This window comes from Hemicordylus capensis, chromosome 2, assembly GCF_027244095.1.
Source record: "Hemicordylus capensis ecotype Gifberg chromosome 2, rHemCap1.1.pri, whole genome shotgun sequence".
NCBI classification, from domain to species: domain Eukaryota; kingdom Metazoa; phylum Chordata; class Lepidosauria; order Squamata; family Cordylidae; genus Hemicordylus; species Hemicordylus capensis.
The window spans coordinates 327,468,192-327,489,754 of record NC_069658.1 but is presented as its reverse complement, the minus strand read 5'-3'; the positions used below and the strand labels follow the sequence as shown (position 1 = coordinate 327,489,754).

Genomic DNA, 21,563 nt, shown 5'->3' with positions numbered 1-21,563 from the left:
CTAAATAATGTGGGGGCTGGAAAAAGCCAGAAGGCAAAGTATGTATTAAAGGCAGAGACTTGGGTGCTACAGGAGAAACTCAAGTTGTTCCTATTTTCACTGTTGCACTGGCTCTCCTAATCTGTTTCTTTCTATCTTCGTTTTCTCCAGATTCAGCCCCATTGCATAATGTAAGGGAATGTGAGAGATCAAGCAAATAGGATGCATAATTTAGTTAGGGGGTGAAGTTTCTTATCTAATGTTCATTGTTATACCTTGCCTACAGGACAAGCCATAAGCATTTTGGCTGCATTCTCAGCTTCTCATGGAAAACCTTGGTGAGATTGAACAGCCTGGCTATCCCTCCTCTGACATAGGCAGCTGCCACATTCTATTCGCCAAGATTAATCAGTTGTGTATTTAATGGCCACCTGGGACAGAATATTATGGCTTAAAGCTGCTATCCATGGTTTAACAGGACTTCCTGAATTCACAAAGTACTTACACTTCACTGACAAGATGATTTCTCTTCTATTCATCTGTTTCAGTTTGCTGTGTGGAGCCATTTCTTGGCCAGGTGTCACGGTGGAAACCCTGTTCTCTCATGCAGCCAAGTGCAGATGAAATGGTGAAGCATGTTTAACCAGCTTTGCTGCAAAAGAACATGCTTGGTCTCCAAAATGGAAGTTTCTGGGGATGGTATTCTAGGTAGTTCTTCAGACAAGCTGATAGAACCTCAACATCTGCTACCTTTAACTTTACTGATGCTCCCTGATATGCTCCACATGCAACTTTCAACTATAGTGATGATAAATGGGGATAGATGAAGGGTTGGTGAAGAGTCCCTGCCCTAGACTGAACAGATAATTGTTTTTAAATAATATCCAGGAGGTATACCTGTGCAGGTTCACGGAGGCTACTCCATGTCAGGACCTTGTGGGATCTGGCCAGAAGATGGTCAGTTGGAAGGGCCAGAAGCAGTCCAGATTAGGCCAAAGGTTAGGTCCAGAACAGCAACCAAAGATCTGGGAAGCAGAGGCAGAGGAGGAGTCAGGTCAAGCAGATGTCAAGGTCTGGGGCAGTAAGCAGAGATCAGAAGCTCCAGAGGCAGGTACATAGTTACAGACAAACAGATGGTTGGATTCAAAAAGGCAGGTCAGGATCTAAGGGGCCAGAGGCCAGAGCTGGATCAAAGGTCGATTCCAGATAAGATGGCAGTTGGGATGGGATGGGGTGAGGCAAGGCAAGTCTGCACTGCCGCTCACATCTACAAATCACTCAGACTGAGAAGTCACACCAGAGGCAACAGTTATATATGGCCAGTCAAGAGCCTCTATTTGCTTTCCTGATGACTTGGTCTGGTTGGGCATGGAGCTGCAACAGCCTCTATGGCCATCCTCTAGCTGGTGCTATGGCGCAGCCAGAGTCAGGCCAATAGCTCCCTCTGCTTGTGAGCTGCTCCTGTGTTGTCCACTGGGAGGAAGGCAGCTGAGCCCTGCTGCAAGCCAGACTCCCTGGTTTGAGCTCTCAGTGGCTTATACTACGGCTCCAATTATGCTGGTAGAGCCTGTGCATATATAGTATAAGCACACTTAGGCTCTGTTCAAAAGTTCTTCTGGTGAGCACAGCAGTTGGGGCAGGGCCAGTGAGTGTGATCATATTATATCAAACAGGAACTCACTCATTGTAAAATTAACCATGCAACATAGTGCACAACAGTGCGAACACTGGCACAAAATTATACCAACAATAAAGCCAAAGAATACCAAACCCAGGAGTAGCTTCATCTTATTCCAAAGGCTCTCGGAAAGAGACAGTTTTGGCTGTACCTATAAAGGCATAGTGCAGTGGCTTAGTGGGATACCTGGGGAGGGACATTCCTTGAAAGGACTAGTGCCACTGGGGGAAAAGGCCTACGTCTAGTAGATGACCATCAAACATTGCTCAGCAGATTACCTGCAGCAGGCCTCAGATGTTGATCAGAGCAAATGGGGTGGTACACACAGAAAAAGGGGGTCCTCAGGCTCTAGGAAAGGCTCAGGAAGGGCTCTAGGAAAGGCTCAGACTCAGGAAAAGGTACTCAGGCTCTAGTCCATATAGGTCCCTGTAGAGATCAAAACCAGCATGTTTAATTGGGCTCAGAAAAACACTGTTAGCCAGTGCAGAGTTTCTGGACACCTTTCAAGGGCAGCCCTGTGTAGAGTACATCACAGTAATCATGCCCGGAGGTTACCAGGGCATTAATGGATGTGGCTAGGGCTGGCCTCGCCAGAAAATGGCATACAAACTGGCATACCAACCAAAGCTGGAAAAAGGCATTCTTTGTCAACACTTCCCTTCTGGTTTTGGGGTGGGGAAATTCATGATCGAGGCTGGAGAAGGGTGAAGGAGGCAGAGCTACCATGCATTGTGCATTGTTTAAAAGCAGGAGTGACTCTAATCTGGTGGAGCAAAAGGGTAGCAAAGAATGTTATTACATTGAGGTCATTCACACAAGCGAAAACAGTGTTCTATCCAGGTTTGGGAGCTGTGTATGCTCCCAATTTTTGATTGTGTGAAAGCAAGGTAAGAGGAAAACCTGGGTAGAAGTGATTGAGATGATTCACACGAGCAGCAGAAACTGGGCTAAGGAAGCCCAGCCCAGTTTCTGCTACTCGTGTGCATCAGTGGCAAGCCCACCTAAATGCCCTCCCTCTTAAACAAGGTTAGCGGAGCGAGCGTTCCACTAATCACATTTTTTTGGTCTTGGGTCTGGCATGGCTGCTTGTAGCCGCGGTGGACACATTCCGGAAGGGGGGGAGAGGGAACCCCAGGAATGCACTGCACACTCGCTTCCCTTCACTTGACTCCCGGAACTTCCGGATGAGCTGCGGACAGGCGCAGGAGTGCCAGAGCGAAGCTGCCACTCGTCTGGGTGGGCAATCTGCTCACCCAGCAACAGATTAGTGATCATCTGCGGGGATAGTGGGTCAAACCTGCTCTCCCCGCAAACTGGGCATCTTTTCCTCCTACCTTGCTTCCACATAATCACTTCTACCTAGGTTTTCCTCTTACCTTGCTTCCGCACATCCGAAAATTGGGAGCACACACAGCTCCCAAACCTGGGTAGAATACTGTTTTGACTTATGTGAATGACCTCATTAAATACTTATAGAGGTAAGGTAATTAATGTTGTTAGTTTATTTACCTTATTCATGAAGCTGAATATTACCTTATTCATGAAGTTGTGACAATCAAATCTGTCTACAGCTTTTTTCAGATCAAGAGACTTTGACAATTCCCCCCTCCTCCCAAATACCCATGATAGCCAAGTCCTTTAACTGGTCATTTGTCATGTGGTTCAGAAAATGGGCCAGATTCTTAGAAAACACTAAGCACTTTCACATATCATCTGGGGGGGGTGATTTGGGGGAAAGAAAACCCCACTGCACCCTCCCTGATCCCGAAAGACAAGCAGACTCTCCGTTTTGGGTTTGCAAACTCACCATCCAGACAATCAATGCAGGTGCAGTTTCCATTATGAGAAAAGGGAACTGGGTCCTCCAAGGTATCCCACAAAGCATTGTGTTTCCAGTAGAGAGGCAGCCCTCTGTACACTGGCAGCTCTCCTCTGATTGGCCCCTCTAGCGGCAGAGCTATCTGACAAACATGGCCACCGGCTTCCAGGAGCTGCTTAATGCTGCAATTTCAACACACAAGCAAACTCTGAGGTAGGACAGCTGCTATTTTCATCCTCCCTTGGTAAAAATCAAGGTACATAAGCAGGCTTCCCAGGTTTGAACGGGTTGGGTGGGCGGGGTTCCTGTGCGTTCTCACAATCAGCAATAGTTGTCTTTACCGCTTCCTAGCCTCTGATTTCTAATCGTGAGAATGGGCTCACTGTATTTTTGGATTAGGCCCAAACCTTTCAGTTTGCTTTTGGGGCTAGTTTCTTCTTCCTGTTGAAGACCATGTGACAGAAAAGACTAGGGTGGGGAGAGAGCAGTGGCATAGAGAGGACTTAGGTGACCTGTGTTCTCACAGGAACTCCCTCCTCCCCCCGCCCACCCGCAGCAGCAGTGCTCTCCCTGACCCAGGTGCCCTGCCCCTGCCGCTCAGCTGGCCAGCACACATGCACAGAGGCCATCTGTGTGGTCAGTGCAGCAGCCACGTTCCATGCTGACCACTCAGCTGGTGTGTGTGCACATGTGCAGAGGCCAGCTGAGCGATGGGAACAGGGCTGTCTCCCTGCGGGCTGCTGGGTCAGGGAGAAAGCCGCTGCCACTGCTGCAGAAAGGCAGCTGCGGGGTGACCGTGGAGGTGAAGTGAGCAGTTCAGTAGGCTGCCGGGAGGAGACGGGGAGACCCCAGAAATGGGCAGGGCACACAGGTCCTGGGACTCCTGAGCCCTATTACAGCTCTGCCTCTGGGATAGAGGTCAGTACCAGACCAGCTGAAATCTGCAGGGGAGAATGACTCTGCATCCCCCTGCACACATGGTCTCACCCAGTCCAGTTCTTGGTCAGGAAGGAAGCTGTGGGGTTGGTCTGGTTCTTGGGAAATGGAAAGCATCTCCTACCTACCTGATTGCACTGGCTTCTGCTGCTTGTTCCGGGGTAGAGGAGTAAGTGAATGAGGCTTCTTTGAACAAAGAGGCCTTTTAAAATAACCAATTCAAGCTATAGGTACATAATACACAATGGCGGGATTGTTGGACTCTTTGCTGCAGAATTCCAGTCTGGTGGATGAGGGATCAAAAGGAGGAGCAAGACTTATTTTAGGGGAGTATTCACTACTTCTTGCTAACCCTTGGAGTCATCCCTGTTTAAAAGCAGAGGAAAAGGCTTGTCAAACACTGAGTTGAAGCTGGTGGTTCTGGCTGAGGAGGAAGTGCCTGCTTTGAAGTCACAAAGCTCCAAATCCTTTAAAGCACTCTCCCTTTTAGTTTGCAAGTGGTGCACTACCGCTTAAGTGGAAAAAGTACTTTGAAGGCTTTTGGCCTGTATGTCTGGATAAGCCCTGCTTGGCGAAGGTCATTGGCCCTAAGGGAGGGTGCACAGTATATCTAGTCTGAAGGAGAGTTTATACAATCAATATGTCTGTGGTTCGTTACCTGACCTAAGAGCAGTCATCTGTCAATTTTTAAATATGCTTTGTCTATGTATGGGAATATGTGGGTAATAAATTAATTTTATTTTACTGGAAGAGAAAGTCAGAGGAGTCGGAGGAGATTCTCAGTTCCCCACCCCAATACAGAAAACAGAGAAGTTACACTGCATGCGTGTGCACAACATGGATAAGCTTTTGTTCAGGGGTTATTCATTAATAAAATTTTATTCCTGAATAAGAAAAGGAATGAAGAGAGAGTAGCATTGTTGAATGAGGTAAGGGAGCTAGAAGCGAAACACAAACAAAGGATTTACAGAGGATTATAAATCCATAGGAAAGATAAGAGCATTGGATTGTAGAGGGTGGAGAAATCTTTAACATGAAATGTTTTGAGAAAGCAAACCTGATAAATTATTGAAAAGATGGAGGGGGAACTGAATAACAACACCCCAACATGTGTGTATGTGTGTGTGTGTGTGTGTGTGCACATGCATACACACACACACACACAACATATCAAGGTCAAGAGATGCACATACATTATTATAGATATTTTAGTGGCTGCACAGATCCGTGTAGCAAAATACTGGAAATGACACACAGTGTGTATTCTTAAGGAATTGTAAAATCAGAGGCTTTATTTAGCAGATATGGAAATTTAATAATCTGAATTCATAGCAATACTGAAGCTGTGGTAAAAACCTCAACTACAATTTGTATAATTGTGTCAGTTGTTCATGGCAATCTTTTAAATTTGAAGCAAGCAAGCAAACAAACAAATGATTTTACCTGGAGTGATTGCAGTATATTTTTTAAAAGTATCTTTGTAATCTACAGAACTTCAATAAGAATAACGTTTAAAAAACCAGACATTACAAGACAACACTATGTTTACTGATCTGGTGATATTTCTTGTGAATTTAGAAACATTTATTAAAATGTATGTACTTCTCATAGTCCAGTGTATGATTCAATCAAGGTTCTTTAAAAACATAATTCAGTTTTCTAAGACTGAACAGGAAGGCACTGAAATAATAATAACAACAACAACAACAACAACAACATCCCCCAGTGAGGCACTACCTTGACGTGGTTGTGGGGCTTATGTGCTCTGATGAAGGTGAGAGCTATGCCAGAGGTCCAACCATACTGGACAGGTCTCACCAGAGGAGCCAGACAAAGAGTGCCTCTCCCATCAACAATATGGTGAGACGTAACTTTAATAAATCTATACCGGCTCGGTCATCGCCCGGGTCAACAAGGACCGCGCCAGGTGCTATAGTCCCTGGACATCTGGTGGCAAGTGGGCTACAGGACTCAGGATCTTCAGTTGAGCAACCAGGGCTGGAGACTGCAAGGCTACTGGAAGAAACGTCGCTTAACCGAAAGAAATATACAAAAAATGCCAACAAGGAAATAATGATCTGCTATTACAAGTCTAGTCCAACTAGAAGAGGTTATTTAAAAATAATGTACCAAATTTGGAAAGAGAAGCATCCAGATACAGAAATAACAGAACAAAGGCTAGCAGACCAGAGAAGATTCATAATAAGAAATAAAGTATTCACAGGAGTTGAGTTGGAAGAACTGCAAAGAGCAACACAGGCTCAAGATATGGAAGAAGAATTACCACCAACTGAAGCAGTTGCTCAGGCACAGATGGAGGAGATGTTGGAAATAGAGGATACCACCGTTGCTGAACTGTTTCAAAATCAAAACCAGGCAACTGCCCCTTTGCCTTCACCTCAAAAACCCAAATGCCATTTAACAGAAAAGCAACAAGAACTAAAGCAAAAAATAACTGAGCACATGAACCAAACAACCACCAGGGCTCGACTTCCCGCTCTAAAAACAGTTGCCAAAAAACAACTTGCTCAGGCATTAAAAGATGTCAATGCTGCACTTGCAGAAATAACTACCAATAATTTGCAAGAAACAAACCAACTAATGTACAGTGCAGCAACAATAACAACACAAGAGCTCGGATATAAGATCAGTGGACCTGTAAAAAAAGAAAGCAGTACATCACCTAAATGGAAGATTCGATTAGAAAATAAAATCGCCAGGCTTAGATCAGATGCTAGTAAATTGAAAGATATGAAAGACAAGAAGCTGAAGAATGAAAACACCAAACAGTATATGATCCAAAAATACCACCTAGATTCAAGGAAAATTAGAGAAGTCCTGGAAATAATAAAGCAGCAAATAACAGCAGTGTCAAAGAAGATTAGCAGATATGAAGCCAGAATTACACAACACAGGCAGAATCTCCAGTTCCAGTCGAATCAGAGACGTTTCTACCAAAGCATAGAAGGAGAAACTGCAAGAAACGTAGAAACACCCAATAAAGAAGAAACAGTGCAATTCTGGGGGAAATTATGGGACAATCCAATAGATTATAATAAAAAAGCAGGCTGGATGAAAGAGGTCAAAAAATGTAACCAACAAATGCAAGATCTAATAATAACACCAGAATTAATAAGTGAAAGAGCAAAGAAAATTAAAAATTGGACTGTGCCAGGCGACGATGAACTGCATGGCTTCTGGCTTAAATACCTAACAAGCCTTCATAAACAACTATCAAAACAGTTCAATCACATTATGAAAGGCGGTGATATTGAACAATGGCTAACAACTGGGAAAACTCGTCTCATAATGAAAGACCCAGCAAAAGGTGCAGTTCCAAGTAATTATAGACCGATCACCTGCCTGCCAACCATGTTCAAATTATTAACTGGAATAATAGCAGATGAAGTCATGCAACACTTATTAACTAACAAACAGCTTCCAGCTGAACAGAAAGGAAATTGCCCGAACACCAGAGGCACAAAAGAGCAGCTGCTGATTGACAAAATGATTTTAGAAAACTGCAAGAGAAGAAAAACCAATCTAAGTGTTGCATGGATTGACTACAAGAAAGCCTTCGATTCATTGCCTCACACATGGATACTAAAATGTTTAGAAACAACTGGTATCAGCAAAAACATTCAGATATTTATTTTAAAAAGCAATGAGCATGTGGAATACACAGTTAACAATCAATGGCGAGGCACTTGGACAGGTTAGCATTAGAAGAGGCATTTTCCAAGGGGACTCACTATCCCCTCTATTGTTTGTAATTGCCATGACCCCACTTTCACAAATACTAAACAAAACAGGCCTCGGATACCAAACATCTAAAACATCCAGTAAAATCAACCATCTGCTGTACATGGACGATCTAAAGTTGTATGGAAAGTCCCAGTCAGAAATCGAATCACTGCTAAACACTGTCCGTATATTCAGTAGCGATATAGCAATGGAGTTTGGACTAGACAAGTGTGCTGCATTAATAATTAACAGAGGGAAAATAACAAAAAGAGAAGGAATAGAACTGCCCAATGGAAGCAAGATCAAGAACCTGGAAGAGAAAGAACCTTACAAATACTTGGGCATTGTCCAGGCTGATAACATCGCACACACTGAAGTTAAAAGAAAAATTGGAAGTGAATACATCAGGAGAGTCAGAAAAATCCTCAAGTCCAAACTCAATGGCGGGAGCATCCATAGCCATAAACACCTAGAACATCCAAGCCATAAACACCTGGGCTATACCTGTTATCAGATACACTGCAGGGATAATAGACTGGACCCAGGCAGAGCTAGAGACGCTAGATCGTAAGACCAGGAAAATCATGACCATCAATCATGCTCTGCACCCCCGCAGTGATGTAGATAGGCTATACCTCCCTCGCAGCTCAGGTGGAAGAGGAATGCTGCAAGTCCATCAAACAGTTGAGGAGGAGAAAAGAGGCCTTGAAGAATATATAAGGGACAGTGAAGAAGATGCACTTCAAATGGTCAAGAATGCGAAACTATTCAACACCAATGAAACAAAACAGGCCTACAAGAAAGAACAAGTCAAGAACCGAGCAGAAAAATGGAGAAATAAGCCCCTGCATGGTCAATATTGACACAATATAAGTGGAAAATCAGACATCACCAAGACCTGGCAATGGCTTAAGAATGGCAACTTGAAGAAAGAAACAGAGGGTTTAATACTGGCTGCACAAGAACAGGCACTAAGAACAAATGCAATAAGAGCAAAAGTCGAAAAATCCACAACAAACATCAAGTGCCGCCTTTGTAAAGAAGCAGATGAAACAGTGGACCACCTAATCAGCTGTTGTCAAAAGATCGCACAGACTGACTACAAACAAAGGCATGACAAGGTAGCAGGGATGATACACTGGAACATCTGCAAAAAATACAAGCTACCTGTAGCCAAGAATTGGTGGGACCATAAAATTGAAAAAGTTGAAGAAAATGAAGATGTAAAAATATTATGGGACTTCTGACTACAAACAGACAAACATCTGCCACACAATACACCAGATATCACTGTAGTCGAGAAGAAAGAAAAACAAGTTAAAATAATCGACATAGCAATACCAGGGGATAGCAGAATAGAAGAAAAAGAAATAGAAAAAATCACAAGATACAAAGATCTACAAATTGAAATTGAAAGGCTGTGGCAGAGAAAGTCCAAAATAATCCCAGTGGTAATTGGCGCCCTGGGTGCAGTTCCAAAAGACCTTGAAGAGCACCTCAACACCATAGGGGCCACAGAAATCACCATCAGCCAATTACAAAAAGCAGCTTTACTGGGAACAGCCTATATGCTGCAACGATATCTATAACCATTGACAATAAAATTCTAGCATCCCAGGTCCTTGGGAAGGACTAGATGTCTGGATAAAACAAACCAGTCAATAACACCTGTCTGACTGTGTAAACAAGTAATAACAACAACAACAACAACAACACTTTAATTCTTAGTGCCCAGAGAACAATTAAATAACAAATTGTTCTCTGGGCAGCTCACAACAGAGGATTAAAACATACAATAAAAACATGTAACACATTAAACCATAACAGACCACAAAAAAGAGGTGAAAATACAATACAAAGCTGCTTAAAAACTCATTTTAAAATTAGTTAAATCTATCAGATCAGATCTATTGGTTGACCCAGTAACTGAACAAAAAGTAACAGAAGCAGTAAACATTTCAAAACTATATTAATACTGAAATAATTTTACAGACTGAAAAAGCAAAAGACTTGCACAGAAAACAAACACATGGCATCGTTTGAAAAGCAATAAAGGAATACAGAGAGCATATAGCGTCAGGGTCATTCATGGCATTGACCAGATAAACAGAGGTGGAATACAAGTATTATGTTAAGATCAGATCATTCAAAAATGATTTATGTTGTGTCGAGTAATGCTGTTAATCGGGTTGTTATTAACATAAGAAATGAAATGAAATGAAACCATTGGGCTGCAAAATTATTTTTTGGGCTAAGCTCCGAGAGAGAGAGAGAGAGAGAGAGAACATCACTGAAAGATTTGGAATTTCATTGTGATTAAAATTGCTTAAGGTTCAATACTCAACACAATGACAAAGATAATAAACACTGTTCCCTAGTACCCTCACTCCCATTTTAAGATGATAGGATAAGTATCCATTTACACACTTTTACAAGTATTTTAGTGGTCTGAATTGTACATAACGTGTTTTTTCACTGCAATACTATCCTCACATTCTGCTGGCTGGACAAGTATAAAATAGCTACTAAATTCGTTTTACTGATTAAAGAAATACTGTTCACTACAACAATGTAGTAAATACAACAAAAACTAGTAAACTGCAATGGTGTGAGTGATGGGGGGAAGGGCATGGTGAGGGCACAGTGGTGGAGAATCAGGAATGGGTAGCTTAGTCTGAACCCTGCCCTCCCCCAAAGCTAAGTCCAGACTCTCCCACTGGCATACAGTAACTCTCACAAAAGAACCGGAATAACAAACTTAGACTGAATCCAAATAAGATGGAGGTACTTATTGTGCAGGATTGGAAATCATGAGACAATTTTGATCTGCCAGTTCTGGATGGGGTCACACCTCCCCAGAAGGAACAGGTATGCAATCTAAGAGTGCTTCTGGATCTTAAGCTCTTCGTGGTTGAGGCTAGAGGTATGCACAAAATCGACTGGCCTGGTTTGGTTCGAGTCTGAACCAGCCGTGAAACGGACTGGACCAGTTCAGTTTTGCCCCCCTCAACCCCCCCAGTTCCATTTGGCTTGTGGGGGCTTACCCCCTCCAAGTGGCTTATCTGATACCACAAGGGGGTCCGCGGAGGTTCCCCTTTCCCCCGCAAGTACTTAACCCCTCAGAGGGGCTTCTCCAAGGCCACAGGGGAGGCACAGAGTTTCCCCCTCCCCCCAACAGCCTCCCTTATGTCACCCCGGAGGCTTATGGATCTGTTTGGATTCCAGACGGCCCTCGGGGAGTTTCCAGTGTCCAGAGCTGGTGACCCTGTCAAGGCCCTGGTTGATCTCTGGAATGGAGAGATGGCCCGGACTGTTGACACGGTTGCTCCTAAACGCCCTCTCCGGATTGGTGGAGCCCGATCTGCTCCTTGGTTTTCCTCGGAGCTTAGGGCGATGAAGCAACTTGGGCAACGGCTGGAACGACGCTGGAGGAAGAGTCGTCACGAATCTGACCAAACACGGGCTAGAGCCCATTTTAGGGACTACTCCATGGCGGTGGGGGTGGCGAAGAAATGCTTTTTCTCCGCCTCCATTGCGTCTGCTCAGTGGAGACAAACAGAGCTGTTTCGTGTGGTAAAAACCTTGCTCCACACATCCCCCAGACAATGGGGCAGGAGTCATCTACAGCTCTTTGTGATCAGTTTGCCTGTCACTTTGCAGATAAAGTCGCTCTCATCCTTGCTGACCTGGACTCCAGAGTTTTGGTAGTTCTGGCAGACGTGCCTTTGGTACCATCTGGTCCCATTGTGTTGGATTCTTTTCGGTTGGTGCAGCTTGAGGATGTGGACAAGATCCTGAGCAGTGTGCGGGCGACTTCGTGCGCTCTTGACCCTTGCCCTTCATGGCTAATAAAAGCTGCCAGGGAGGGGACAGGCAGATGGCTGGAGGTGATCGTTAATGCTTCATTAAGGGAGGGCAGGATGCCATCGTGCCTCAAGGAGGCAGTGGTAAGACCACTATTAAAAAAGCCCTCCCTTGATCCCTCCAACCTGGACAACTATAGACCTGTGTCTAACCTTCCCTTTTTGGGCAAGGTGATGGAGCGTGTGGTGGTGTCCCAGCTGCAGAGGGTCTTGGATGATACGGATTATCTGGACCCTTTTCAATCTGGCTTCCGCCCTGGGTATGGGACTGAGACTGCCTTGGTCGCTCTAGTTGATGACCTATGCCGGGAACTAGACAGGGGGAGTGCGTCCCTATTGGTTCTGCTGGACCTCTCGGCGGCGTTCGATACCATCGACCATGGTATCCTTCTGGGCCGCCTCTCGAGTATGGGAATCGGAGGCACTGCGTTGCAGTGGTTCCGGTCCTTTCTTGGGGGGAGGGTCCAGAAGGTGGTGCTGGGGGACTACTGCTCGGCCTCGTGGCCGTTGGCCTGTGGGGTCCCGCAGGGTTCGGTCTTGTCCCCCATGCTGTTTAACATCTACATGAAGCCGCTGGGAGAGGTCATCTGGGGATTTGGACTGAGTTGTCAGCAATATGCGGATGACTCTCAGCTCTATCTCTCCTTGTAATCTGATCCTAGGGAGGTGGTGGATGTCCTGAATCGGGGGCTTGAGGCCGTGATGGGTTGGATGTGGGCTAACAAACTGAAATTGAATCCAGATAAGACGGAGGTACTGTTGGTCAGTAGGAGAGCCAATCGGGATGAGGAGATTTTACCGGTTCTGGATGGGGTTGCACTCCCCTTGAAGGAGCAAGTACGCAGCTTGGGGGTATTACTGGACCCGGCTCTGCTTTTGGAAGCTCAGGTGGAGGCGGTGGCCAGGGGTGCCTTTGCACGGCTTCGGCTAGTGCGCCAGCTGCGTCCCTTTCTCGAGAAGGCAAATCTGGCCACGGTTACCCATGCCTTAGTCACGTCACGGCTGGATTACTGTAACGCGCTCTACATGGGGCTGCCCTTGAAGAATATCCGGAAACTGCAGCTAGTGCAAAACGCAGCAACAAGGGTTTTATCCGGAGCTGCCCGTTGGGAACACATCACCCCCATTTTGAAAGAGCTGCACTGGCTGCCGGTTCATTTCCAGGTCCAATTCAAGGTGCTGGTTTTGACCTTTAAAGCCCTTAACGGTTTGGGCCCGGGGTATTTGAGGAACCGCCTGCTCCCAAGGGTTGCTGCCCGCTTGACGAGGACATCTGAGGGGGCCCTGCTCCGGGTGCCAACAATGAGAGAGGCCCGGCTGTCGTGCATTCGGGACAGGGCCTTCTCTGTTGCTGCTCCTAGACTCTGGAATGCTCTCCCAGTGGCCATTCGTTCCTCGGACTCCATCACGGCTTTTAGAAAGCTTGTAAAGACTTGGCTTTTTACCCAGGCTTTTACATAATAGTTTTTACTGCTGCTTCTGTGTGTTTTTATCTGTTGTATTATTTTTATGCCTGTTTTTATATGTTTTTATACTTTTTAGCTTGATGTTTTTATTGTCTTTTTATTGTATGTTTTAACTTTTGTAAACCGCCTTGGGGTTGTCTTTTAACAAAAGGCGGTATATAAATGCAAAAATAATAAAAATAAATAAATAAAAAGTGCCCAGTTTGGGTGATCTTCAGCCCTTTCCAGGTCATGACCCCGGCCATGCAGGGGTCCATTGTGCATGCACGGCAGCCTTCAAAATGGCCACCGTGGCAGGAGAAAGGCACAGAAAGGGCTGAAGATCACCTGGAACTGGCACTTTTTGACATAAGGAAGGCTGGTGGGGGGAGGGGGGAACTCCGTGCCTTGGAGAAGCCTCCCTGAGGGGTTAAGTCTAAAACAGTAATAATATATTTTTTAAAAAAAACAAAAACAAAACCATGAACTTCCCTGAATGGCCACGTGTGTTTGTGTTTCGGTCTGATGTCGAGCCAAACCGAGTGTGTAAGGGGGTTCGACTCGACATTGAGCTGTCAAACCGAACCAGTTTTACTTGAAACAGGTTCAGATCCAAACCTGTCCACATATCTCTAGTTGAGGCAGTGGCCAGAGCTGCTTTCTGTCAGCTTCGGCTGATACATCAGCTGAATCTGTTTCTTGAAATAAACAGCCTCAGAACAGTAGTACATATGCTGGTAACCTCCAGACTTGACTACTGAAATGCACTATATGTGGGGCTGCCCTTGTACAGAGTCCGGAAACTGCAGTTGATACACAATGCAGCAACCAGGTTGGTCTCTGGGTCATCTCAGCGAGCCCCTGGTGGCGCAGTGGTAAAACTGCCGCCCTGTAACCAGAAGGTTGCAAGATCAATCCTGACCAGGGGCTCAAGGTTGACTCAGCCTTCCATCCTTCCGAGGTCAGTAAAATGAGTACCCAGAATGTTGGGGGCAATATGCTAAATCATTGTAAACCACTTAGAGAGCTCCGGCTATAAAGCGGTATATAAATGTAAGTGCTATTGCTATTGCTATTGCTATCTCGTAAAGACCATATTACTCCTATATTAAAAGAACTACACTGGCTACCAATAGGTTTTAGGGCAAAATACAAGGTGCTGGTGATAAACTATAAAGCCCTAAACAGCTTAGACCCAGGGTATTTAAGAGAATGTCTTCTTCACTATGAGTCCCATCGCCCATTGAGATAATCCAGAGAGGCTCATCTGCAGTTGCCACCAGTCGTCTGGTGGCTACACAGGGACAGGCCTGCTCTGCTGCTGCCCTGAGACTCTAGAACAGTGATTCTCAAACTTGGGTCCTCAGGTGTTATTGGACTTCAACTCCCATAATCCTCAAGCAAAGGCCACTGAGGCTGGGGATTATGGGAGTTGAAGTCCAATAACACCTGAGGACCCAAGTTTGAGAATCCCTGCTCTAGAATGTGCTCCCCAATGAAATAAGAGCCTCCCCATCTCTGACAACTTTTAAAGAAGTATTTAAAGACATAGTTATTCTAAGGATGTGTGAGCAGGTTTGGAACCGAACCTGTTTGAAGTTGAACTGGTTTGGTTCAAAGCTCAACCCTGGACCGAACCCCTCCCCCCCTCGGCCCATTGGGGGGGTTCGTGGACTCTATCTATCTATCTATCTATCTATCTATCTATCTATCTATCTATCTCTATATAAAAAATTTTTAACTTACCCCCTATGGGGGGCTTCTCCGAGGTGGTGGTGGGTCCCGCAGAGGTTCCGCCTCCCTCTGCCAGCCTTTCTTCCTTCAAAAACAGTCCTGTTTGGCCGTTCTTCAGCCCTTTTGGGCCTTTTCCCCGGCACGGTGGCCATTTTAGAGGCCCTCGTGCCTGCGCAATGGGCCTCTGGCCACACAACGGGCCACAGCTATGGGCCCAAGGGAGATGGGACTGTGGGCTCTGCCATGATCCCAGTCATGGCTGGGGCCCTGAAGACCTCCAAACGATAGTGTGAACAGGCCCTATGTCTTAAAGAATTACTCCTGAACTTTCTCCAACCTCTTCCCACCAAAGGTACATAGTACACGCACATAGCTACATATTGTTTTTTCTTCCCCCTCGAATATGAGGACACTGTACAGGTTTTTAACACCCTTTCTTACTCAGCAGGTTGCAGCAATGCCTTCCATACAAAGACCACAAAGGTAAGTGTAGTTTGAATAGTGGAGGAGCTTGTAGGCCGATCATTTACAATCTTTTCCTAGTGCATGATGGGTAATTATCTGTATTGTCCCCAAATCCAGATAACTGCCCATCACGGTCAAGGAAAAGATTGTAAATGCTCGACCTACTGTTCACATAGATTCCCAGAGAACTGTCACTGTATGCTTTCAACTTTATTCTATTTTTCAATATAAGTGCAGACCTCATACTGATGTAAAAATAACAGCATAGTCAAGATTTTCATTAAAACACTGTCTGATTCTAACTTTATGAGCAGATTTTCAAAATCAAGTGGGTGGTTGCCTCTCAGCCAATGATACAGAAATGATTTAATCTGTGAATATCAGTAGAACTGCTGCTTATATCCTTCCATTACATTTATTAGATCCCCATATGGAAGAACCTATTGTTTTTTAATTAAATCCATGAATTGCATTACCTCTTGCTTCCCCTTCCTTAAAGTTATTATGTTCAAGAGTGGACTATTATATATAGCTGATGCTATCAGAGAAGAAGCTGATCTTAGTACTTACTTAAATATTTATCTCATACCCTTAAAATCAAATTGCTGATAACATGCTTCTTAATTTCCTGTGATCTTTCTTTCTTTTTAATCTGTAAAGAATTACTACGTATTCTGGTTCTAAATCTCCTCAATTAAAAAAACAAAATCTGTTCTAAACCAGGCTTAGAGAGTATTAAACTGAGAAGCATAATAGTAATTCAACAAATCTGGCACAGCAAGTCCAACATTAGAAACTAGTGCATGCATTGTTATCTTAGAGAGTCCTACTTTTTGGGTTGTTCCAGGCAGATTATAACTATACATTCTGTGACTCATTAATTGCTTTTATACATACTGGAAGATTTTGAAGTATAAAGTTGGTATGTATCAATGTGGTATTTTTACAACATAAATGTTAGTCCTAACCATAATACCGCTAGTGTGGGCCATTTTACATAGGCTTATTTGTGAGTTTGAATCAGTGGCAGAAAATTATTTTTTTAATATTGTTCACTTGGTTCTGATACCAAGTTAATACCTAAATCTCTCATGAGAGTTTTGGCCCATCAAACTTAGAAGGAAAGCACATTTTTTTGGCCTGAATCTTAACCATATTGATTAGGAAGTACATCCCATTGCACTAGCAGCACTCTGAATAGACATGCTGTTGGTTTCCTAGGTGTGCCTTTTAATTGTTTGACAGAAGCTCTCATTTACCAGTATCGATCATAGTCCACTGATCTTCTTGAGCATAAGTGCACTGAACATATATCCCTTTACAAGGGGATTCAGTCCTCTCAGCGGATGATAACCACAATAACAGAAGCCCAATCAGAATGAATACCAAAAAGGAGGGAAAGTACCACCAAGTCCGGGAGGATGCCAGCATGGCTAACAAGTAAAGTCAAGGAAGCTATAAAGGGGAAGAAGAATTCCTTCAAAAATGGGAAGGCCTGCCCAAATGAAGAGAACAGAAAGGAACATAAATGCTGGCAAAAGGAATGCAAGGAGACAATGGCTGCATTCAGGCGTGCACTCTAACTGCAGTTAACCCTGACCGGAGTTAAAATTCCTAACTCCAATTAGCATTGCAGACCTACAGCAAACTGCCATTAGCCTAACTGGAGTTGAGGGAGAGGGGAGTCCCTCCCTGCCACTAGGCCTCCCAGCCAAATCCCAGCCAGCTCCGTGGCAAGACTGTGGGCAGAGCATCACTGCATCAGCCACTCGGTCACAAATGGCTGTGATCTCCAGCGGGGCGTGCTGAGCATGATTGTGCATTTTCAGAGTGCCCCGCCCATCACTGGCAGGGGAAACACATTGAAAGCACTTTAAATGCCCTGGGATGCCAGCACCGCTTCTGCCAGCCATGGCACCTCTGCCCCCCCCCCCGTGGCCCTGCACCCTGAAAGCACCATGCCACCTCCAATTCCTGGAGGGGGGTGGGGGTGCCAGAGCAGGGGTTCCACTTCCAGTGTCAGAGGGGAGGAGAAAAGCCACCTTTGCTGGAATTGGATATGCAGATGGGGGAGGGCAGAGGATGCTGGGGGATCTGCCCCACCATGACCAGGGAAGATGTCGCAAGGAAAGACCCAGCAGGGCACTCTAGCCAGAGCCATCCCAAAGCCACTGCAAGCAGCTTACTATCCAGTAGACTATCACTCTAATGAGAGGGCCAGTCTGCTGGGGATATGCCTGGTCCATCCAGGCATTATCTCCACCCATGGACTGTGAGCTCACAATCTGAGGCATCCACTTAACCATCAGGGAATCCAAGGGGTCCCTGCTCTAGGGGGGCCCCTGACTCTCTTTGTTGAAAAATGGAGGGACCCCCAACTTCTCTCTCCCCAAATCCCTCTGCAGCCTTGCACATATCCCAAGGGACACCCTCACATCCCATGTGCCATAACTTGGCAGCACCCATGGCTGTGGGGTGGGCAACCGGACAGTTCATTCGCTCAAGTTTTTAAAATCCCAGGGCTGGTCTGTCTGTGTGCCATGTACAGATAAGCAGGTGCGGGGAATCGCAGGAGAGGGCACTTTCCACTGCTCCCCTGACCCCGGGGCAGCTGGGCTGACTGCAGGGGCTGCTGGTGATGGTGCACCTGTGCACAGGTGTGAATGGCCGGGCAGGGGGCTAGTTTCCCAGACACTTTGGCCGCCATCCCTGGGAGCAGAAAAGCATTCTCTGGGACACCTTGCCCACCGCTTCCCAACACACAGCAACACAGCTCCACTTGGAGCACCCATAGCTTGACATTCTCATGAGTGGGCGTAGTCCAAGTATGACCATTTTGTTGCCACACTCATCATCAAGCCTTGATGAGGAGTTGCCAGGGCCTTGCTCATGAGTAACTAGGGATCGTAACCCCCCCCCCCCAGGGAAGTGGCTGGGCCCCACTTCCCCACCCGTTTTTTGTATTTTTGTTAAAAATAAATAAATAAATCTCCCCCGAAACCTCCCCACACTCTTCCGCTGTGTGGACCTGTAAGCACCCAGAGGGCATCTTTTCCTTTGCCCTCGTTCGTGTGCAGTGTTGGTGGAGCGCTGGACACTAGCATAGACCTTTCTATGCATTCAGAACTCCCTGCCCATCCACCCACTCTATGCAGATCTGCAGGCACGGGAGAGGAAAGCCCCCATTCTTGGGGTGGCTGTTCTGGGGTGCTGGAGAAGGTATACCTGTGCACATGGACATGTGGGCAGGCAGGGGGCACGGTATTGTGGCAGCTTGTCTGCTGTCCCCAAGACTAGGAATGTGTTCCCTGGATAGCACTCCCCGTGGCTGTGAGCCAGAAAACATCCTTGCTCTATGCAGAGCATCCATGACCTGACACTCTCATGAGGGAGGTGTTAGGTGAAGAAGGGATGGTTTGCCATCTGACCAAATAGGAGATCTTTCTGGGCAATACACCTCTTCCTTCTGCACTGTGATGGTCCCTCTCATGGGCTGTCTAGGGGTGTCCCCATGTCACTCTCATGCCCGGCCACTAAGCCCTGGGTCAGGTGGCTGAATCCTGAAAAAGGATCTCAGACGATCCAAAACTGTCTTCAGTGGCCAGCCCTGATCATAAGCAAGCCTCAGGGGGGCATGAAGGGATGTGCACGGACTGAGGAGGCGCTGTCCGACGCCGGGGTGTGTGTCTCACTTTAAGGGCAGGGGGGTTGTACTTATGCCTCCCACCGCTTTCCCCCCTCCGGTGCTCCAATTTCCATTGAAATTTGGGGGGTGGCAGCGTTCCTCCCTGCTGCCCCTGCCCCCTTGTTGACCGGCAAAAACAGAAGTAACTTCTGCGCATGCACACACCACTGATGCACACATGCCCACCTCACACATCACATGTTGTGTGCGCACGCTGCACGGGGGGCATGCGTGCATCAGTGGCGCGTGCATGCGTGGAAGTTACTTCTGCTTTTGCTGGTCAACAAGGGGGCAGGGGCGGCAGGGAGGAACACTGCCGCCCCAAAAGTTTCAATGGAAATTGGAGCGGCGGAGGGAGAAAAGCGGCGGGAGGGGTAAGTACAACCCACCCAGCCCGCCCTTAAAGCGAGACACCCTCCGGCGTCAGACCACCGGACCGGGCCACTTGCGAACCAGATCGCAGGCAACATGGCCTGCGGACCGGTCCATGCACATCTCTGGGCATGAACCCCCAAAAGGAGACTACCCCAAAGGAGATGGGGATGGGCCCCCCCTTCCCCATCCTTTCTGTGTGGAAAATAGAACTTGGCAGCTCCAGCTCCCCTGATTGGGTCTGCCTTTCAGACCCTGCCAATAGGACCCCTGCCAATAGACAAATCATTTGCATGGATGGTGCGGGCAATGGGCAGCAGAGTAGACCCTTCCAGCCATTTGAAATTCCTGGGCCAGAGCCAGCGTCGAGGTATATTTAGATCTCAAGGCGCAGTATTCCCGGGAGTAGAGAGCCCCAGTTTCCAGCCACCCCGGGACAGCTGTATCACCCATTTGGGGCCTCAGGTAGGCGTGAACATCTCCACATTGGCAGATGGGTTGGCAGGGCGTAGGGTTTGACAGTGGTTTGGCAGCAGTCACCAAGATCAGGACTGCACTTGCCCAAGTGCCTATCCCTGCATGGAACATTCTCCCTTGCTTCCTTTAGTCTTCCATTCTCATGAGAGAGGAGTCTGTGGTATAATTCATCACGCAGCGAGAGCACCACCTCGTGCAATCGGAGTACCATTTCATACGTTGTGGCATTTGATGGCATTTGATGGTTCTTCTCTCATGAGGAGAGCAGAGGAGAGCTGGTCAGGAGAGGAGAGCTGGTCTTGTGGTAGCAAGCATGACTTGTCCCTTTAGCTAAACAGGGTCCGCCCTGGTTGCATATGAATGGGAGACTTGATGTGTGAGCACTGTAAAATATTCCCCTTAGGGGATGGAGCCACTCTGAGAAGAGCAGAAGGTTCCAAGTTCCCTCCCTGGCCTCTCCATGATAGGGCTGAGAGAAACTCCTGCCTGCAACCTTGGAGTAGCCTCTGCCAATCTGTGTAGACAATACTGAGCTAGATGGACCAATGGTCTGACTCAGTATATGGCAGCTTTCTATGTTCCTATGTGTAAGACTTAGGGAGCAAATATCCCCACCCAGGGAAGGCGCTGGGCCCTGCTTTCTATGTGAAAAATAGAACTTGGCTGCTATGGCTTCCCTGCTGGAGGATCTGCCTTTTGGCTTCCCCCTCCCAGAGCTGTGATGGGGTGCAGTGCTTGTGCTGCCACTTGGGGTGTTTGTGCTTTTGGACACCCATGACTGCTGCCCCTGAGTAGATGTGCAGCTTGACAGGTTGACCAGTCTGGGATAGCGTGTTGCCCTGTAGCCTGGCAACTCCATAGCTGCACACCTGACAGGAGGGGCGGGGCTGGTTTTCTGAGCGGCTGCCAGCGAGAAGTGCTGAAAGCATGAAGCAGCCACGTCCTTGGGCAAGTCTGTGCTGCTGTGTCTATGATTTGGGGTTGGAAATAGGCACTTAACCACGATTATGGGCAAATCTGCCTTCAGGCGTAACAGTTCAGCGGCAAGACTGTGGTTGTCAGCAGCGAAGCTTAGAGAAAACCTCAGGTTCCAACTGGAGTTTGGCAGGACCAACTGGAGTTAATTTCAGACTGTCTTAACTGCAGCTTTGTCTGTTCGGGTGTACTACAGTTGCAACCTCTGGCAGCTTTAACTGCGGTTAAAGTGTATGTGTGAACCAGGCCAGTAAGGGATGCAAAAAGAGAAGAGTTTGAGGAACATTTAACTAAAATGGGGAATAACATTTAACTAACCAAAGGGAATAACAAAAACTTCTTTAAATACATAAATACATTTGAAGTAGGAAACCTAAGGAGGCATTTGCTA

The 21,563-nt window shown here is 46.5% G+C and overlaps 1 long non-coding RNA gene across 1 annotated transcript; it reads right to left on the bottom strand.

Annotated features, from left to right (window-relative positions):
• Positions 1–524: 524 nt before the first annotated feature.
• Positions 525–3,621, bottom strand: LOC128342049 (uncharacterized). The gene is made up of 4 exons (XR_008314737.1): positions 3,465–3,621; positions 1,936–2,083; positions 877–1,004; positions 525–631 (listed from the first exon to the last, which is right to left on the bottom strand). It is a non-coding gene; the product is annotated as an uncharacterized LOC128342049 (long non-coding RNA).
• Positions 3,622–21,563: the final 17,942 nt, after the last annotated feature.